Consider the following 22148-nt stretch of genomic DNA (forward strand, 5'->3'; position numbering starts at 1 on the left):
AAACAAAAATTACAGCAACAAAAATCAAAGCAAAGCAAAAACATATAACTCAAAGTTAATTTTGTCTTCTTTACTTTGACTAAATAATAATAATTATATATATATATATATATATATATATTTTTTTTTTTTTTTTTTTCGGTACGCGGGCCTCTCACTGTTGTGGCCTCTCCTGTTGCGGAGCACAGGCTCCGGACGCGCAGGCTCAGCGGCCATGGCTCACGGGCCTAGCTGCTCCATGGCATGTGGGATCTTCCCAGACCAGGGCATGAATCCGTGTCCCCTGCATTGGCAGGCAGACTCTCAACCACTGCACCACCAGGGAAGCCCAATAATAATATTTTAAGCCTTACCTAAGAAGAGATGCTGTTTCTTATGAAACGTTATTACCATAATTTATTGCAACTAATTCATGAAAGCAGAAATTACATATAAATACAAAAATATTCAGCTAGCATAACGTTAAAATATTTCAAAACAAATCTTCCATCATAATTAACACTAGACTTGCTATGCAGTTTTCTTATTATTTCATTTAATCTTCCCTCCTTGACACAGCTTTACCATTTACCCATGAAGAAGGTGAAGCTAATTAAATTGCCAAGCTCCCCACTATAATGATCTGTACCAGCATGTTCCTCACGATGTAGAGACCACACAGATTTCAGTAGCTTAAAAATGTTATAAAGAATGTGTAGAATTTTGAGGTGCTTATAAACAGGAATCTATTGAGCCCTGGGAAATACCAAAGATGTGATGGATGATTCCTGTGCCATCTTAACGTGGGAACTATGTAGGTAAATGGTTCAGAGATAACTGTAAATTTTCATAAATAATCCCACTAAGTTGCAATGAGCATTCTAATATGTAATTTTATCTCATTGTTTATTCAGTTCAAAAAAACAATATTTTGAATCAAGTAGTAGACCACGTTAGGTACCCCAGCTTGTGTTTCTTCACGTTTTCTGGGAACAGAACCTCATTAACATATTGGGAATCCATTCCAGAGAGTACAGAGGTGCTATCCTAGGCCAAATCATTGCCATTGCCTTGTAATTTGTCTCACTGCTTCCACAAAAACCCTCTACAGCCCATTCTCTATTCAGTCCCCAGAAAAATCTTTGTAAAATGTAGATTAGATAAAATCAGACCAGCTTCCACCCCCAACATTTTAGTATTACTATTTTTAAACATAAAGAAAGTTGAACACCCATATATCCCCACCACTGAGATTCTACCATTCATGCTTTTTTTTTACCATTCATGCTTTATTTGCATTATCACACATCTATCCATCCCTCTATCTATCCATTAATCTATCTTATTTTTTGATCCATTTCAAAGTAAATTGCAGACATATTCCAGCATACATATCCTTAACTGTAGTTCAATATTTGTTTATAGTTCTTTTTCTCTTCTTGGTCTTCTGAACATATAATATAATGTACAAGAATTATGTGTACTATTTCTATATATAGCCATTGATAAATGCATACAACTTTGTAAACTAAACCCCTATCAAGATACAGAGCATTACCTTCACACCTGAAAGTTCTCTCCAAACTATCTTTTAAAAGTATTTCAGTAGCTTTCCATTGTAATCAGAAAAAATCCAAACCCCTCTGGGTGATCTCTTAAGGACACTTTCTCTGCCCCTCTGACCTCACTTCACTCCAGTCTGCCTCGATTTAGTGATCTCCAGCCACACACATTGGCCTTCTTTCTGGTTATGGTTCATTCCTGACTCTGGAACTTCTTGTTCCCTCTGCCTGGAGTGCTCTTTGCTCAGAATTTCTGTTGGTTGGCATTCTCGCAACTCAAATTGCAGCCACCATGTTACATCATCCCTTTGTTTTATTTTTTTCACGATGAAGTGAAACATTCTATATATAACATTTCTAGAAATCTGTAAATATAGATATATTCGATTTATGTATTGTGTGTCTCCCTCACTAGTATATGGTCTTCATGGAATAGAAGCTTTATATTTTAATTACTATTATCTCTCCATCACCCAGAACCTGACTTCTATGTGGCATTCAATAAATATTTGCTCAATAAATGATGACTGAAAGTTAAAAGATTGAGGAATGGAAGAAGTCAAAGAAAAGGCCTAAGTTTCTGTCTTGAGCAACCTGTGTCTGAGATGGTGAGCCCAGGATGGGGTCCAGATTGGTCAGGGAGTGAGCTAACCTTTGAGCATGCAGAGTTAGAATTCACAAGGCAATGGTGTACATTATTCAGGGAAAGATCTGAGCCTGGTGGGTGGGGAGTTATGAGGTTTTTGGCAGTTTCAGTAAGCCCCAGACTGGGTGAGGACTGTTAATTCTTTGTGCCTCCTCCTTTGCTGCGGAACATCAGCCGTCACATGTCTTGTGGCTTCAATGTTCTGTTTGCTGTAGCCCCTCTCTTCCCTTCTAATCTGTTTACAATGGGTGATGGACTGGGAACTGGATAAGGCAACTTGTTAGAACCATGTGTGTAAAATAGGCTCCCAGTAAGTCCTGAGCTGCCTCAGAACTTATCCAGTTGGCCTTTGCAGCTTGGCTTGGTGACATTCATTTTAGCTGGAGATTATGGTTTGTTGTATTATTATTAGCCTTATTCTGGTTAGATGCTGGGTTGTCTTACCGCATACATACATCATATACAGAATAGGATAAGATGCACCCCAAAAGCTTATTGCTTATACTGAGTTGATACAAACTCATTTGTGAGGACACACTTCCTAATCAGAGGCTTTAATGTTGCCTCTGAGAGCACCCACCCTTACAAAGAACCAGCAGCATATGGCATTGTCCCATTCAGCTACAAGGATGAATTCAGTAGCCCATAGGTCAGTTTTACAGCTTGTGTTCCTCTTGGCTAACACTTCGAGTTGCTGAGGAGAGAGCAAGGCCTATTGCAGTGTCCTTCACGACCAACTGCCAAGACTGACCCCGTTGGAGGAAATGACAGAAGTCCTGCCCTCCAGTCCTGGGTTCCTTGTAAACTGTACAGCCTCTCTGATCCTCAGGAGGGTCACCACATATACACACATCTCAGTATGCATGCGTAGCCCTGGGGCACCTTGGCATACCCCACGTAACCATCCATAAGCACAATCTCAAAAGATAGTGCAACAGAACAGGATTCCTTGAATTGAAGTTCATGTTTGGAGTCTGGATACTCTGAAATTATATGAAAATCTACAGGGTGTGTGTGTCCAGATGCATTTTTCCATTGTAGGGAGAGATCCATAGAGCTCATTAACTTTTCAAAGGAGCCTGTGAGGCAATGGTGGTTGGTCAGAAAGAGGAAAGGTACAGCGGAAAGAGTGCAGGATTGGAAGTGGGGAGATCTGTTGCCACCCATTGTTTTCCCTCCTCTGCATCATTATTTATACAAAGGAGTTAGATAAACCTGGACAGGTCATCTACCTAGTTCATGCCTCAGTCTCTTCATCTGTGAAATGGGGATAAGAAGAGTGCATCCTTCATGGGGCTGTGTGAAGCAGAAATGAGATCAGCTTTGTAAAGTATTTAGACAAGTCTCTCAACACAGGCTCACCATGAATAAATCAAACATCTATGGGTTTCAGCTCATCCATAAGCCAAGGTTTAGATGTCGGGGATTCTTTACTGTTCCGTTCAATTTTAAGGCTCAGAAAAATCGGGAAGGGAAGGTGGGTAAAATGTCACTTCAAGGGAAAGTCCAGGTGGCCGGGACCACGGTGCTGAGCTCACCTCTTAGTCGCCAGGACGATCAGAGCCGAGGACGTCCGGGCACAGACGCGCCTGAGGGGGCCGGTTCTGGTTCTCTGCCGCCTGGCGCGGGTCCCAGCCACGACCTCGGGCTCCCAGAGCCCGGCTTGGGCGCCCGGAAGTGAATGGTGTCCCCTTGGGCAGAGCAGGCGAGCAGGCGCGCGGGGCAGCAGGGAACGGGGTGTGTGTGTCCATGGGCCGCGTATCCGCGAGGGCGAGCGAGCGGCCAGGTGAGCGCAGGGGGCGGGGTGGGAGCCGGCGACACCCGCCGATTGTGAGTTTTGGCCACGCCAGCAAGGCCCCGCTGCCAGGACAACGGCCCAGGTGCTCAGCTGGTGGGGCGGGGCGAGGCCCGTCTCCGCCCACCGCCTGCCGCCCGCCGCCCCTCCCGCCAGGTGGCCTGGTCTCGGCCTGGTCGCCCGGCCCGGCTAGGATGCTGGAGGAGGGCTCAGCACACCCAGAACGGATGGCAGGGGCGCTGCGCCCATTGCTGGGGTCTCCAGGAGTCCTCCCTTCCTTCATCCTCTTCTCCTACCTCCTGCCCTCATTCAAAAAATAACTTGATCAAAAAGGTAAAGCTCATATAGTGTTAATTAATTAAGTAAGCAGTAAGGTTAAATGAAAATACAATAAAATGCAAAGTAAATCTACTTGTCAGAGACAACTGCAGTAGATTCTTGTAAACTTTCTTTCTCATAGATCCCGGAAATTTTCTTTGCATACTCCAGGATGTATATATACTTAAAAAGATTTATACACAAATGGGACCAAATATATCATGGAGATAGCTTTATTTCAGGGCCTACAAAGATGCCCTAACATCCCTATCCCCAAACACATGCACACTTTTTTGGAGGCAAATTCTGAAAGCTTTTATCTGTTTATGTGAGTATAAAATATGTATGCTTTTAAAAACAATATGTAATAGCTTCTAATTAAAAGCAGTAGTTCCTTACCCCATCTGTCCTATATTTTACACTTCATTTAAAAATATGATTAAGGACTATTCCATGAACACAAAAGAGTAAACTATATAACACTTGGAAAGTATGAAGAAACAAAGCATACCATGGCTAAGGAAAAAGAAGTCTGCCTCTACAGCCTGGGTTTTCTTCCCTATACTGCATCTTTCCTTTCCTGGGCTCAGAGATAACCACTATTGTGAATTTTGTACTTATCATCCCCCTGCCTTTTAAAAATGTGTTGCTTTATATGAAATCTTCCCCAAATAATATGTATTTAGTATTGCATGTTTTCAGAGTTTCTAAAAATCGTATAGAACTGTGTGTTATTGTTTTGATGACTTTTTTTATTTCAACATCTTATTTTCAAAATGTGTATTTGTTGATATACTTAATTATAGCTCATTTATCTTAACAGCTGTAAACTATTCCATTGTACCACCATTCTATTTCCCTTTTAAATCAATTCTACTATTGATGGGCATTTAGGCTGTCTCCAATATTTGTTATTAAAAACTATGCTGTTTGGACTTCCTTGGTGGCACAGTGATTAAGAATCTGCCTGCCAAATGCAGGGCTCATGGATTCGATCCCTGGTCCAGGAAGATCCCACATGCCACAGAGCAAGTAAGCTTGCGAGCCACAAGTACTGAAGCCCGTGCACTGAGGATCTGTGCTCCACAACAAGAGAAGCCACCGCAATGAGAAGTACACACACTGCTACGAAGAGTAGCCCCCACTCGCCACAACAGGCAGCAACAAAGACCCAACACAGCCAAAAATAAATAAAATTAAAAAACAATGCTGTTATTATGTTTGTACCTGTCTTTAGATTCACAAGTTCAAGAGCTTCTCTATGGTATAAACCTAGGAGTGAAATTTCTGGGTCATAGGTTATTTATGATGTCAGGGTAAAGTCAACTTGTTTTCCAAGTATGTATAGCAATTTAGACTCCCGTCAGCAGTGTGTGTCTTAGCCAAAACTTGGTTTTGTCACACTTTAAAATTTTTGCCAATCTATTTCCTGATTTTATTCTGTATGCTCTGATTACTAATTGTTAGTCTAAAAGCTTGATTGCATGTAGGTAGTTGAATGTAACATTATCGGAAAGCTACACTCTTCACCCTCAAGTACTCACCACACAACTCAGATTATTTTAATAGATTCAGGGCAACACTTCTTGAACTACTGCTTTTCAGTGTAGGGAAAGCCTCACATTTGGGTTTAGCTTGTTGACCTAGTGGGGTTTGGCAAAGAAGAGGAAGTCACTCAGGTTACTTGGGTCTCAGTTTGTAAAACTAGAATAAAATAAACTACGCTTACAAGCTATAAAGGAACTAGGTGTAACAATGAATAATATTGGGAATTTCCTGGCAGTTCAGTAGTTAGGACTCTTTCACAGCCAAGGGCGCGGGTTCAATCCCTGGCCAGGGAACTAAGATCCCACAACCTGTGAGGCATGGCCAAACATTAAAAAAAAAAAAAAGAATGATCCCATCTTTGCTCTGGTGGACAAATGTGATTGATTCTTGGGGAATGCTTCTATAGATGAATAGTTCAAACACTGTATTAGAGGTCATCAATGGAGTTTTACAGCGATAGTCTTCCTCATTCTGGAGACAAAGTTGATGTGATGGCAGCACTGTTTAACTCTGGAGAAGGTTCCTAAAGTTATTTGAGGATCTGGTAGATTTGGGAAGAAACACACCTAGAAGACCAAGGGAATAGATTGATTATGTATAAACTATGCTTGAATTTATCAGAACTATTGGTACAAATACTTTGAGTAGAAGTTGGTAAACATTTGTTAGTTGATTGAGACCTTGGAGATAGACAAAGCAGTCTGACTCACACTCCTAACATGTTTTAGGGAAAATTTTCCCCTGAAAGGGTAATGTCTGAGTTTCATAAAAATTCTCTTTGATTTTATGAGTAGGTAGCTGAAAAGTAGTTGGCAATAGAAAATCATGCGTGATTTTAACCTTTTTGTAGCCTTGGGAGGCTAGTTACACTGAGCAACAACATAAATACCATCTTCCTCTAATGAGGGGACAGGCATAACAAGGGTAAAATTTTAGAAATCCCACAGATTAGTAAATAGACACAACCTTTCCCCTCTTTCACGAGAGGTCTTAAAAACAGAAAAGTTCTTAACTTGAACTTTATTTCTTGTCCTTAGCATTTGGCAGTAGAGTTGTCAGAACTTGGGCAACATAAAGAAAAAAATGGGAGGAAAGGGCGTTAATAGTCCTACTGCTTAAAATAAAGCTAATGGAGACACGACAGAAAAGTTTATAGAGTTTTTACTGTTGGGGAAGAAGAGATTTTCCTCCACCCTTCTGGGTTCTTCTGGTTGGCCTAAGAATTAAATTGACTGAGACTAATTATCAGGAGAAAATCAAACAAAATTTAATAACATGTATACAGGAGAGAGACCCAGGAGAACTTAATAACTTGTCAACAAGGCAGGAGCCCTCACCTTAAATGCCATCTTCAGCCGAAGACAAAAGAGGTGTTGGGGGTAGTGGCTTGGAACTTCACAGGGGAGGAAGGCAGTTCACATGGAGATGAAAAAGCAAATATTTGGTAAACAAATGTTTACCAAAACACTGGGCCATGCAAAGAGAGTGGACACATAGTGGACTCTGATCTCTAGGCCTTGCTGAGTTTCCCTCGCTACACCCAGCCCATATTCCCTGGTGATAGGCCTATTACAAGAACAGGCCCTTCATTGAAATTCTTCAGGTAGCGAATCGGGAGGTCAAAAGAAAGATGTCCTGACTCTTTTGGGCCTTGATTGTTTTCAGCTCAAAATAATCTGCATGACAGAAAGACATTTTGGGGTGGCAAAATTTGCTCCCCCATGCCCCATAGAGTTAACAGAAGCTGGTAACTAATAGACATTCCTTAGCTTGTCTTACAAAACAACAGATAAGGGAACGACTTGTTAAAAACCCTTTGCTTAATTAAGCTCTCTGTGGTTACTTTCTTTCTTTTTTTCTCTTTAATTGCATACTTTCCCAGTTTCACATCACCCAGATGTTTTACTGGAGCTTGGATCTTGCCCAGTGCGAGCCGGGGCTAGTCAGGATCACCAGCCCTAAAACTGGCTCTGGGCAGGTGTCTGATGATGGCTTATTGACATCAAACGGTGGGAAATCTCCACCCTCTGACCATGCTAAATGCCTTCATTTTGAATATACAGAAACAGGTAACCCAGACCGATTACCTCACCTTTTTCTCTACTTCCAAGCACCTTTCCCTATGCCTAAGACCACCCTACTTATCCCATAAATATCCCAAACCCCTGGGCTTTGAGGAGACGGATCTGAGACCAGCTCTTCGGTCTCCTCGTTTGGCTGCCTTGTGAATAAACTCCCTCTCGGTCACAAACCTCCATGTCTCAGCCTTTGGCTTGCTGTGCATCTAGCAAAGAGACCTGGTTTGGTAACACACCTACATTCCCAATACAAACTAGGAGATAGACTGATGCATGGGCTAAATACTCTACCAAAAATCTAACTTGTGCTTCCATCTATATCTCATATTAAATAAAATTTTATCTCTAAATTACAACTATGCAAAGGGATTATATATTTAGCACTTCTTACACAGTCTCAGGCTTTCTGCAAAATGCTTGGTAAATAAAAGTGATTCTACTGAATTACATCACACATCTTTATTAAAACTGTCATTAAAATCCAATCATATTGCATTAGCTACCAGAGTGCTTAAATTCTTATTTACTGGCCTGAAAAGCAGGCCATAGAGTAGTTGTTCCATAGCAGCAACTATATTAATTAAATTAAATGTGAAATTAATTGAAATATGAATGAATTAGTAACTGTATGGCATGCTAGAGGGTGATGGTACATTTAATTGGAAATAAAATTCATTGAATCATTGTGGATTTTTTCATAATGAAAAGACCACCCCCCCACCCAGATGGAGAATGGTGACCTCATGCTGACCACAAGCACGTAGATCCCAGACTGGTTGGAACCAGAAGGTTGATGATTAAGGTTCCTGAACATCACTCTGTTACCTCACCACCAACCAATCAGAAGAAAGTCCATGAACTGCCACCTTTACCCCAAATGTTGCCTTTAAAAACCTTTCCCTGAAAGCTACTGGGGAGTTTGGATCTTTTGATCATGAACTGCCCATTCTCCTTTCTTGGTACACTGCAAATAAACACTGTACTTTCCTTCACCACAATCTGGTGTCAGTAGATTGGCCTTGCTGTGAGGCAGACAAATGGACTCAACTTTGGCCTGGTAATGCTTCCATTAAGGACTTAGATTGACTCATTTATATTGTAGCAGTTAGAAAACAATCCCTGAATTGAAGGAATGTTGAGCAAGTCTTCCTTTAGAATACAAGCAGTTTGTGGATAAATGTGTTTAAATATATCAGAGCCTGCACTTTTCTCTGGGTTAAAGTCTAAGATCATGTAAGGAAATGATAGTGAATCTGAAATAAACACCTCAGAAATTCTCTTGATCCAGGGTGAAAAAAGAAGAACAAAGGGTATTACTTACCCCTCAGTTCTATAAGGGTTAAGTGGTAACCCACTAACAGTTGCCCACCAACAGTGCACTCTGGGAGGAATTCAGGATGAAAAACAGGACGAGTCACTCTGTGCTTTGGACAAGCAGTCCTCTTAGATAGTTCAATGTATATCTCAGGAAGAATTATGATGAACTCAGATTCTTGCATCTTCCCATACATAGAAAAGCACTAAAATCATTAACTCAAGATATCTTTTCTTTGTGATTAGCAGTAATCTTTCACCAAGATGTATGCTTGACTGCACGTATTCCCTAGCCACACATCATATATAAACTGGCTTTTCCCCTGCCTCTTCTGAGCAGTTTCTTCAGGACTGAGTGTCTGTCTCCTAGGCTATAGTCCTCAGTAAGACCCTGAGTAAAACTTAAACTCACAACTCTTATGTTGTGCATTTTACTTTGACATCAGCATATTTTCATTATTTGTAGGCTACTGTCATATTATTTAGATCTTATTGTTGGGGGGAAAGAAAACTTTCCTCTAACTTTCTAAGTTCTTCTAGCTGGTCTAAGAATTAAATTGACATGATATAGATTAACAGGAGAATATCAGATTTAATTTAATACATACAGGAATTGCACATACATGAGAGGGTCAGAGACCCCACATATATCAGAGGGTCAGAAACAGAAGCATAAAATGGCCTATATACCATCCAGAGGTAAGGAATGGGATAGGGGTCTGGGGCTTCTAAGGACAGAAGGTTGTTTCACAGGATGATAAGAAGAAGAGCAGATGTTTGGTAATTAGACGTTTGCCCTGCCATATAGATGGGGCCACTTAGGTAAAATGTATCTGTAAGAACTCTTTCCTAGGAAAAATACCCTGCTTAAATTCTTCTAGGTGGTTAAAAGAGGGGTAGTAGTTTCTCTTAAACCCTCAGGATCTTGATTCCTTTTAGCTCAAAATAATCCTCATGCAAAAGCGACACATTTTAGGGGAGGTTCATTCTGAACCCCTACACCATGAATTTGGTTATTTTTAAATTTACTGTATCAGTCTAATTTTTATAATATATTAAATTTCTTGTATAAGTGTATTTTTATCGTTTGTCTTATATTTCTAGTAATTTTTGCTTTATGTATTTAGCTGCCATACTGTTTGTGCATATAAATTTATGACATAACCGATTCCTAACTTTTGCCTTTTATTGTTAAAGTGTCTCTCCTTTTCTTAGGTAGTGTTCATAACCTTTCTTTCCTCCTGGTCCAATAATCATTTCTTTTTGTTTGCTATACCTCAATCTCTTATCTTTAAACTTTCATTATAAATTTGTTTATTCTGCTATGACCTCTTTTTTCTTTATTTTTCTGGTTTGCTCAAATTCCTCCTTGCTAACTTGGGAAATCTGATGAACTTTTCTATCCCATTAATAATCACATTCCATTTTCAGGCACTAATAATCTATTTTTTTTATTTTACAAAAATAACTTTTCTCCACCTATCTCCAGATGCTCTGTTCTCCCAATGTTTTCCCCAATCTAAAAAGAGCACTTTCACTTCCCCATTCTACTTTTCCACCCCTAGATGACATCTTGGGCATGATCTTATATCCCTCCAACCTTCTTGGAGGGATCTTACATCCCTCCAAGCCCAATGGCAACTCTTGTGTTTGGCCAAGATAATTTAGAATTTCTAATTCCAGACAATTATTATACTATACTGGAAGTATGAATATTCTATGTCAATGCATATAACACAATCCTAAGAAATCAATCTTTTTTTTCATGGAAAGGCCAGTTTCATGTTGTGGTTATGAGTTTGGGCACTGGAGTCAGATTATCTGAGCTTGTGTCTCAGTTTCCCTGGCTGCTAACCATGTGTGATATTGTGATTTATAGTATGAAATATCTTTGGTCTTCATCCCCATTTCTGGCACAGAGCTCCTGAAACTCTTGGAATTCCCAAGAGATGAGAGCAACAAAGACGTCTTTTGTTATATTTATGAGGTGACTTTTGGACCCCACCTAAGGATGGGGGCTGGTTTCCAGGAGAACCAACCTTGTGATTAGCAGGTTGGAAATTCTAGTCCCAACCTCCTACCTCCAGGGAGGGAAGAGGGGTTGGAGGGTGAATCAATCACCAATGGCCAATTAATTAATCAATTATGACTATGTAATAAAGCCTCCATAAAACCCCCAAAAGATGGGATTTAGAGAGCTTCCAAGTTGAACCAGAAAATTTCCATGTGCCATTGTGCAGGGCCCGAAACTCCAGAAAAACAAAAACTCCTTTGTCAGGACCTCGGGACTTAACCCTATGTATTTCTTCATCTGGCTATTGATAAATATCCTTTAATATCATTTGTAATAAACCAGTAGTCTAGTGAGCAGACAGTTTTCCTGAGTCTTTTGAACCATTCTAGCAAATTAATCAAACCCAAGGAAGGGATTATGGGAACCTCCAATGTATAGTAGGTTGGTTAGAAGGCCAGATGACAAACTGGACTTGCTATTGGCGTCTGAAGTGGAGGGCAATCTTGTGGGAATGAGCCCTCTACCCTGATGCTAACTTGAGTAGATAGTGTCAGAATTGCGTTGAATTGTAGGACACCCAGCTGGATTCTGAGAACTGCTTGGTGGTGTGGGGAAATCAACGCCCCGCCACACACACACAATGGAGTCAGAACCTTTACCGTGTAAGCTTGGTCAAGTTAAATTTCTTTTTTGTGCCTCAGTGAAAAGAATAATAGCATTGTGGTCGTTTAAAGTGTCCACACGTTCTTTGACCCTCCCTTCAAAATAGTAGAGCTTACTTCCCTTCCCCTTTCACAGATCCAGGATTTGGTCTTACTTCTAATGACTAGAATAAAGTGACTGTGACAGCGTGTGACATCAGATAAGGTCATAAAAGACATTGTGGTTTCTGAATCTCTCCTCTTCAGAATGTTCATTCTAGAGCAAGTCAGCTGCTATGTTACAAGGATACTCGGGCAGTCCCGGGGCAAGGCCCATGTGGCAAAGACTTGAGGCCTCCAGCCAACAGCCTTGTGAGTAAGTCATCTAGAAAGTGGATCCTTCAGTTCCAGTTAAAACTTCAGATGTCTGAGGCCCTGGCAGCAGATATCAGGCTTTTTCCTGTGTCAAGATCATCCCCCAGCCTAGGTGACCAATGGCCAGGCTTAATGGAGACTTTGCCATAACATGCTTGGTGTGTTCCTCTCCCACCCCCAAAAATGCCACAGGAAGTATAAACAAGAGATAGTGGAGAGAAAAATGTACTAAAGTTGGCAGAGTTTGGACAAATCAGAGTTTGGTGCCTGAATATTTCCTACATTCAAGCAGGTCAGACAGGGTGGACAGAGGCCTGAACATAAAACTTTTGAAGTTGTATGCCAAACCATATGAATGATACCTGCTTCTCATTTGGACATTTCTAAAGGAAAGAGGATCCTTGACGGATCTGAGCCAACAGGACATGGTGGGATAAAAATGTAAGCAAAATCATCCACCCTCCCTTCATTCCCTAAGCTCTCAGAGGACAGCAAGTAAGACCCCACAAGTTTCTCTATTTCCAAAGGAGAGATCTCTGAGTTTAGCTGAGGGGCAGTTGTGAGCCAGCCTGGCGGTAGAGCAATGGAACAGTGGGACACACCTCCTAAAGGGAGTGTGCATAAATTGTGGGCTCTGAAGAGAAACACAACTGAGATATGGCAAAAAGGTAAGGGTGTGTCTAGAAAAATATGTCCACCAGCTATGTTGAAACCATCACATCAATAATTATTAAAAAGTCAAATTCTCCTGACCTGCCAGTTGATGATCCCAATGGAAGACAGCTTTTTCCACCAGGGAACCATCAGTCACCATCACTTATCCAAGCAGCTTTTCTTTCCTCCCTTTCCTCTGTTCTTCCCACCAGCACACCCCAGTGATGGACAATGTGCTAATACTGACAATACTTGGATTTCTGACTACTTATGACTGCTATCATAACAGGATTAGGTAGAAAATCCCAGATTAGACTAGATTATTGAATAAGAAAACATTTAATTTATCCATCACCAAGCAAGAATGAGGGCTTTGCCAAGAATATGATTGGTTATGGAAAGGGTTACCATGTGTAGTGGTTTGGTTTACACCTTGTGTTCAGGCTTCATTGTTAGGAGATGCTGCAACTATATTCTGGCCACAAGGGAGCAAGCTTCAGGACAAAAGCCAACTAGCTAAGTCTAGCAGAGCAAATTCCAAAAACTTGGAGCTTTAATAAACTTGAACTAACTTGGACCTGCCCTACTTCTGACTTCAAACTGATAAAATAATTTCCTGTATTTTTAAGCTATTTTGAGATGACAAAAACATGCTGACACAGCATCCTGACAGCATCCTTTTGATACTCAAATTTCATCAATATTTGACACATTTATCAAATAAATCTTGATGTCTATCCTTCTATGCAATGTAAATATAGTCTGAATATCCATCCAGAAATTATAGCTGGTCTGCAACATATAATTATTGTATGACCTATATTTATTAATAGTTATTCTTTCTTAACTTTCTTCTACAGTTCCATATATAGGCAGAGTAAATCTACACTGTTATGTTGATTAGACAAAACATCAGGAAGTTACTGTTAATTGTACCTTTATTTCAATTATGGAAAAAAACCAAACCTTTCTCTCCAATTTAACATTCCCTAGATAAGCAGTTGAAGTAAACTAGTATGATTCTAAAGTGATTTGTGCACTAGATAGACCAGAGTATAGGTATGTACCTCCAAAAAATATAGGCACAATTGTTCTAGAAATTAGATCTTCATTAAATAAAAAAGTTAAATGATTAACTTCAAGCTGATTAGATATTTTTATTAATTACATCCTTAGCCAATGCTTCTTTTCACAGCTGCAACAATTAAAATATAATACATATTCAAATCAGTAATTGAATTAGTTACACCCTCAGCTCAGTGAAGACTTTTGAATAAATAGAATTCAAGTACCATATTTTCATGCTTCATAACACTTGCTGTATCTTAGTTTAATGACTGCCATGTCTTGTACTATAAGAAGATTTTGTTTTGAGTTTATTTTACACTATTCACAGGCTCATATACATGGGTTACAGGCTGTATCTAGATATTACCACGGACTGGGAGTTTGTTAACTACACTTGAGATGAGAAATTCTCCAGAGACACAGTCTGATTGGTTTTGCATACTTTCATATTTTCTACCTGTCCAGCTTTGCAAGGAAGATCCATGAGGTTGTTTTCTTTTCATATGACCAAGCAGTAAAATGATTACTGCATTGAGAATTTTGTTTTCCTGTGCTAAGTTCTTAAAATAACTCATGTTCAAAAAAGTGAAGGAAGGCTTTTTATAAAACAGTTTGGAAAGAAAACTTACTGCTTTTTATCTTGCTATTCTCAATAGTTTAATGATTTTAGAGTGCCCTTGAGACAATTTAGGAATATTATTTAGGAAATAAAGCACAAGTAATAAATTCATATTGTGTTAAACTGTGAACATTATTTTTCTCGAATTCCCTTTGAAATTGTCCTTGTGTATCTACGATACAGAAAGAATCCAATAGAGTAATATAATGGGGCCATATGAATTTGTGTTCTAGTTCCTGTCAATTGCATCTTTGTTTGAATCACATTTAGAAGAGATCCAGCCATGATACAAAACCAAAACAGCAGATAAGGGTGATGATAGACAATAATAAGAGTTAGATCTTGGTCTTCATTTTGCCCTGGGCAATTAGAAGAATGAATATGGATAATGGAAGTGGATATTGAACCCAAATTCATTTAACTTTCATTGGCATCACAGCAATTCATTCTTCATTCACTTTTTTCCAGGGAGTTTTGAATAATTGAACAATTTTAAACATAATTTTCTACTGAAAGGGATATTTTATTGACTCATTTAACAAATCATTAGCAAGCACATACTTGTTATATGCCACTGTTCTAGATGCTGTGATTGCTCTTGCTAATAGTTCACAGCTGCCCCTTCTCCTGAGACTGCCCTGAGCCAGTGGATCCCATATACCAGGAGATTCCTGGGAGGTTATAATCCACCACTCACCCATCAAATGGGTGTAGACGTGAACAACTCTGTGGTGCTCTTCACACTCCAGAGCTGCTCCTGTGATCAGGCTGAGACTAGATTTCAGCTGTATTCTCATGCTTCGCGTCCTTCCCTGGCACTCTTCTCCTTTCCTCAGTCTCTTACAAGCGTCCTCTGAGAGCACTCCCTCAATAAATTACTTGAACGAGAATCCCTGGCTAATGCTCTGTTTCTAGGAAACCTGAAGTAAGACATAAGGCATCAGTCAAATTGCCAAGTACTCCTAGGTCAATGATACCATAGGAAGACAAGTATTATTACTATTATTATTATTTATATATTCAGTTAACTGACTTCATTTATCATATAACTAATGTGTCATGGGTATATCATCAATCCTATAGGTACATTGAGAAAAGCAAGCAATAGAATCTCTTCCATGATAGAATGATATCAGAGAAAGAAATCATCTTTACAGTTTTCTGAAAATAGATTTTATTTTTCAAAAGCAAGAATTGTTAGCAAAATCTTGAAATGTTTGCTGTATGGTAAATTGTTAGTAACTTGGACTGAGGGAGAAAGCTAACCTGAATTGATAGGAAGGAAAGATAAGTATTATTAAATGCCTCCAGTTTGAAGGCTTTTTACCAGAATATTCACTTCATCTTTGAAAAGCATCATGTTAGTAGTTTTACATGCTAATACAGTAATTTACACATTGATTTTTATAAAATTATTAGTGTGAAATTGGGGGAAAAGAAAATGACTACTAAATATACAGAAAAGTGTTAATTTGGGGAAGACATATGTAAATAAATACCCTTTTAACTAACTTCAAAGGACTCTCAGTATAATTTTTTAAACTGCATTTTGTTTCATTAACTATTGTTTGCTAAAAGGACATTGCAAGTGGAGAGAATATATTATGACTATAAGTGCTGTGTTGAATTTGATCTGTAGCTGTATTTATGTATAAAAATGTCAGACCTCAGCACCTTCATTCTGAATCATGCTTTATACTATTCATAAGTGACTAATTCTGTAATACATTGTTCATAAAATTAAATGGTATATTTGGACATGAAAGAAATTCAGAATTATCGAATGTAGAGCTAAAAGAGTGAGATGCTAGAGAAATCTAGTCCATTTTCTACATTATTCAGTTGAGGAAATTGCAAGTTAGAAAGATAAAGTGAGTTATTGAAAGTCATGGAGGTAATTGGTGTTCATATCTAAAACCAGAAGGCAGAACAGGGTGTAGTAAACATATTCATTATAAGGTATAACTGTTGTAATTGTTGTTATTATTGGAAAAAAGAATGAAAAATACAATAGAAATGAAATGAAGAATTAATAATTATCAATATAATTCTTTCACATAATTATATTATAATCACATATAATGTTTCGCATAATTCAGGGAAAAGTCAACACTGTAGTTTCCTCCTAAATTAAATGGATGTTTAATATGAGTTTTTCATTGCATAGAAATTAAAACAAAACTCTATTTATATTAACTAGTTGCTTCCTCTTATTTAAAACATTTAATTCACTCAGTTAAGTAGTATCTTTGGACCCGCCTCTGTTTCCTGTAAACTATGCTCTTCAAGTCACTTCTTATTGGAGAGCTGGCAGCTTTGGGGGACAGAATTTGGCAGTGTTGTACGGAATATTATTTGGGTTGAGTTTATTGAATAGAGTAGCACTTCTCAAACTGTCAGAGTACGTAAGAATCATCTGGAGACCTTGTGAAAAAGGCAGATTTTATAATGCAAGGCCACAAAATGAAAGTAACAATTCAATCTACAATAGCATCAGAAAGAATAATACATTTGGGAAAAATTTAACAAAAAAAGTGCAAGGTTTGTAACTGAAAAGTACAAAACATTGTCAACAGAAATTAAAAACCTAAATAAATGATAAGAAAGCCCATGTTCATGGATTGGAAGATTTAACATCATTAAGACGGCAGCACTCCCTAAACTGATTTAGAGGTTCAACACGATCCTTATCAAAATCCCAGCCACGTTTTTCCCAGAAATTGACAACTCATCCGTAAATGCATATGGAAATTCAAGGGACATGGATTAGCCAGAATAATACTGAAAAAGAACAGAGTTGGAGAACTGTTTCAAAACTTACTACAAAGCTACAGTAAATGAAAGAGTATGGTACTGGCATAAGGATAGACAAATAGATAAATAGAATAAAACTGAAAGTCCAGAAATAAACCAATACATTTATGGTCAAATGATTTTTAACAAGGTTGCCAAGATAATTCAAGGGGAGACAGAATAGTCTTTTCAATAAATGATACTGGGACAGCTGGATATCTATATACAAAAGAATGTCTTCTACCTCACATCTTACACATAAAGTTAATTCAAAATGGATCAAAGAACTAAATATAAGAGGTAAAACTACAAAACTTTTAGCAAAAGTTTTAGCTGTCACAGGAGCCCAGGAAAGAGTCTATGAGTATCAGCCCTCTGAAATGCGCAGCTTAGAACAGGGGAAGGAGAGAAACGGAGTTGTGGGAAAATAGACCCAAGACTGACATGAGACCATAAGGTAAGTGTAACTTTGTAATTTATCATCATACGTGCCAAGGAATAACAAAAATAACAAAACCAGGAAAGCCTGGTTGAAAAGCTATTACCCTTTTTGCTTCCCAACATGCCTGAACATTAGAATCACCAAGAAGGTTTCTAAAATCCTCTGCCAGGCTGCACCTCAGACTAATTACATCAGAAACTCTAAGGGTGAGACTGAAGCATCAGTGATTTTTTTTAATCAGGAGATTTCAATATACAGCCAAGGTTAAGAACTATTACTTTACAAAAAGGGATTGGACAGGTAATGTTTTATGTAGCTTACTATTAGAAATTATAATAGAGAGCTTCACTTTTCTTCTTTTTTATTTTATTATTTTAATTTTGTCTGTACTGTGTCTTTTATTTTGAATTTTATTTAATTTATTTTTTTTATACAGCGTGTTCTTATTAGTTATCTATTTTATACATATTAGTGTATACATGTCAATCCCAAACTCCCAATTCATCTCACCACCACCAGCACCCCACCACTTTCCCCCTTTGGTGTCCTTATGTTTGTTCTCTACATCTGTGTCTCTATTTCTGCCCTGCAAACAGGTACCTCTGTAGAATTTTTCTAGGTTCCACATATATGAGTTAATAAACAATATTTGTTTTTCTCTTTCTGACTTACTTCACTCTGTATGACAGTCTCTAGATCCATCCACGTCTCTACAAATGACCAAATTTCATTCCGTTTTATGGCTGAGTAATATTCGATTGTATATATGTACCATATCTTCTTTATCCATTCTTCTGTTGATGGGCATTTAGGTTGCTTCCATGACCTGGCTATTGTAAATAGTGCTACAATGAACATTGGGGTGCATGAGTCTTTTTGAATTATGGTTTTCTCTGGGTATATGCCTAGTAGTGGGATTGCTGGGTCATATGGTAATTCTATTTTTAGTTTTTTAAGGAACCTCCATACTATTCTTCATAGTGGCTGTATCCATTTACATTCCCATCAACAGTGCAAGAGGATTCCCTTTTCTCCACACCCTCTCCAGCATTTTTTGTTTGTAGATTTTCTGATAATGTCCATTCTAACTGGTGTGAGGTGATACCTCATTGTAGTTTTGATTTGCATTTCTCTAATAATTAGTGATGTTAAGCAGCTTTTCATGTGCTTCTTGGCCAACTGTATGTCTTCTTTGGAGAAATGTCTATTTAGGTCTTCTGCCCATTTTGGGGTTTGGTTGTTTGTTTCTTTAATATTGAGCTGCATGAGCTGTTTATATATTTTGGAGATTAATCCTTTGTCCATTGATTCATTTCCAAATATTTTCTCCCATTCTGAGGGTTGTCTTTTGTTCTTGTTTATGGTTCCCTTTGCTGTGCAAAAGCTTTTAAGTTTCATCAGGTCCCATTTGTTTATTTTTGTTTTTATTTCCATTACTCTAGGAGGTGGATCAAAAAAGATCTTGCTGTGATTTATGTCAAAGAGTGTTCTTCCTATGTTTTCCTCTGAGAGTTTTATAGTGTCCAGTCTTACATTTAGGTCTCTAGTCCAGTTTGAGTTTATTTTTGTGTATGGTGTTAGGGAGTGTTCTATTTTTATTCTTTTGCATGTAGCTGTCCAGTTTTCCCAGCACCGCTTATTGAAGAGACTGTCTTTTCTCCATTGTATATCTGTCTGTCCTTTGTCATAGATTAGTTGACCATAGGTTCATGGGTTTATCTCTGGGCTTTCTATCCTGTTCCATTGAACAATATCTCTGTTTTTGTGTGAGTACCATACTGTCTTTATTAACGTAGCTTTGTAGTACAGTCTGAAGTCAGGAAGTCTGATTCCTCCAGCTCTGTTTTTTACCCTCAAGGGTGCTCTGGGTATTCAGGGTCTTCTGTATCTGCATACAAATTTTAATATTTTTTTGTTCTAGTTCTGTAAAAAATGCCATTGGTAATTTAATAGGGGTTGCATTGAATCTGTAGATTGCTTTGGGTACTACAGTCATTATCACAATATTGATTCTTCCAATCCAAGAACATGGTATATCTCTCCATCTGTTTGCAACATTTTTAATTTCTTTCATCAGTGTCTTATAATTTTCTGCATACAGGTCTTTTGTCTCCTTAGGTAGGTTTATTCCTAGGTATTTTATTATTTTTGTTGCAATGGTAAATGGGAGTGGTTCCTTAATTTCTCTTTCAAATTTTTCATCATTAGTGTATAGGAATGCAAGAGATTTCTTTGCATTAATTTTGTATCCTGCAACTTTACCAAATTCATTGATTAGCTCTCGTAGTTTTCTGGTGGCATCTTTAGGATTCTCTATGTATAGTATCATGTCATCTGCAAACAGTGACAGTTTACTTCTTCTTTTCCAGTTTGTATTCCTTTTATTTCTTTTTCTTCTCTGATTGCCATGGCTAGGACTTCCAAAACTATGTTGAGTAAGAGTGGTGAGAGTGGACATCCTTGTATTGTTCCTGAACTTAGAGGAAATACTTTCAGTTTTTCACCATTGAAAATGGTGTTTGCTGTGGGTTTGTCATATAAGGCCTTTATTATGTTGAGGTAGGTTCCCACTATGCCCACTTTCTGGATACTTTTTTCGTAAATGGGTGTTGAATTTTGTCAAAAGCTTTTCCTGCATCTATTGAGATGATCATATGGTTTTTCTTCTTCAATTTGTTAATATGGTGAATCACATTGATAGACTTGTGTGTATTGAAGAATCCTTGCATCGCTGGGAATAATCCCACTTGATCATGGTGTATGATACTTTTAATGTAGATCTGTTTGCAAGTATTTTGTTGAGGATTTTTGCATCTATATTCATCAGTGATATTGGTCTCTAATTTTCTTTTTTTATAGTATCTTTGTCTAGTTTTGGTTTCAGGGTGATGTTGGCGTCAAAGAATGAGTTTGGAAGTATTCCTTCATCTGCAATTTTTTGGAAGAGTTTGAGAAGGATGGGTGTTAGCTCTTCTCTAAATGTTTGATAGAATTCAGCTGTGAAGCCATCTGGTCCTGGACTTTTGTTTGTAGGAAGATTTTTTTTTTGTTTTTTTGATAAATTTGTTTATTTATTTAGTTTTGGGTGCATTAGGTCTTCGTTGCTGCACACGGGCTTTCTCTTGTTATGGTGAGTGGGGGCTGCTCTTCGTTGTGGTTTGCGGGCTTCTCATTGCAGTGGCTTCTCTTGTTGCAGAGCACGGGCTCTAGGAGCATGGGCTTCAGTAGTTGTGGCACACGGGCTCAGTAGTTGTAGTTCACAGGCTCTAGAGAGCAGGTTCAGTAGTTGTGGTGCATGGGCTTAGTTGCTCCACGGCATGTGGGATCTTCCCGGACCAGGGATCGAACCCATGTCCCCTGCATTGGCAGGCGGATTCTTAACCTCTGTGCCACGAGGGAAGTCCTGTTGGAAGATTTTTTTTTTGCGGTATGCAGGCCTCTCACTGCTGTGGTCTCTCCCGTTGCGGAGCACAGGCTCTGGACGCGCAGGCTCAGCGGCCGTGGCTCACAGGCCCAGCCGCTCCACGGCATGTGGGATCTTCCCTGACTGGGGCACGAACCCACATCCCCTGCATCGGCAGGCGGACTCTCAACCACTGCACCTCCAGGGAAGGCCCTGTTGGAAGATTTTTAATCACAGTTTCAATTTCAATACTTTTGATTGGTCTGCTCATATTTTCTATTTCTTCCTGGTTCAGTCTTGGAAGGTTATACCTTTCTAAGAATTTGTCCATATCTTCCAGGTTGTCCATTTTATTGGCATAGAGTTGCTTGTAGTAGTCTCTTAGGATGCTTTGTATTTCTGCGGTATCTGCTTTAACTTCTCCTTTTTAATTTCTAATTTTATTGATTTGAGTCCTCTCCCCCTTTTCTTGATGGGTCTGGCTAATGGTTTATCAATTGTGTTTATCTCCTCAAAGAAGCAGCTTTTAATTTTATTGATCTTTGCTATTGTTTTCTTTGTTTGTATTTCATTTATTTTTGCCCTGATCTTTATGATTTCTTTCCTTCTACTAACTTTGGCGTTTGTTTGTTCTTCTTCTTCTAGTTCTTTAAGTGTAAGTTTAGATTGTTTATTTGAGAGTTTTCTTGTTTCTTGAGGTAGGCTTGTATTGCTATAAACATCCCTTTTAGAACTTCTTTTGCTGCATCACTTAAGTTTTGGATCGTCATGTTTTCATTGTAATTTGTCCCTAGGTATTTTTTGATTTCACCTTTGCTATCTTCAGTGATCTCTTGGTGATTTAGTAGCACATTGTTTAGCCTCCATGTGTTTGTGTTTCTTACATATTTTTCCCTGTA

The sequence above is a fragment of the Delphinapterus leucas genome, chromosome 15, assembly GCF_059928025.1.
Source record: "Delphinapterus leucas isolate spDelLeu-1000000601 "Yukka" chromosome 15, BTC_Dleu_Yukka2, whole genome shotgun sequence".
NCBI classification, from domain to species: domain Eukaryota; kingdom Metazoa; phylum Chordata; class Mammalia; order Artiodactyla; family Monodontidae; genus Delphinapterus; species Delphinapterus leucas.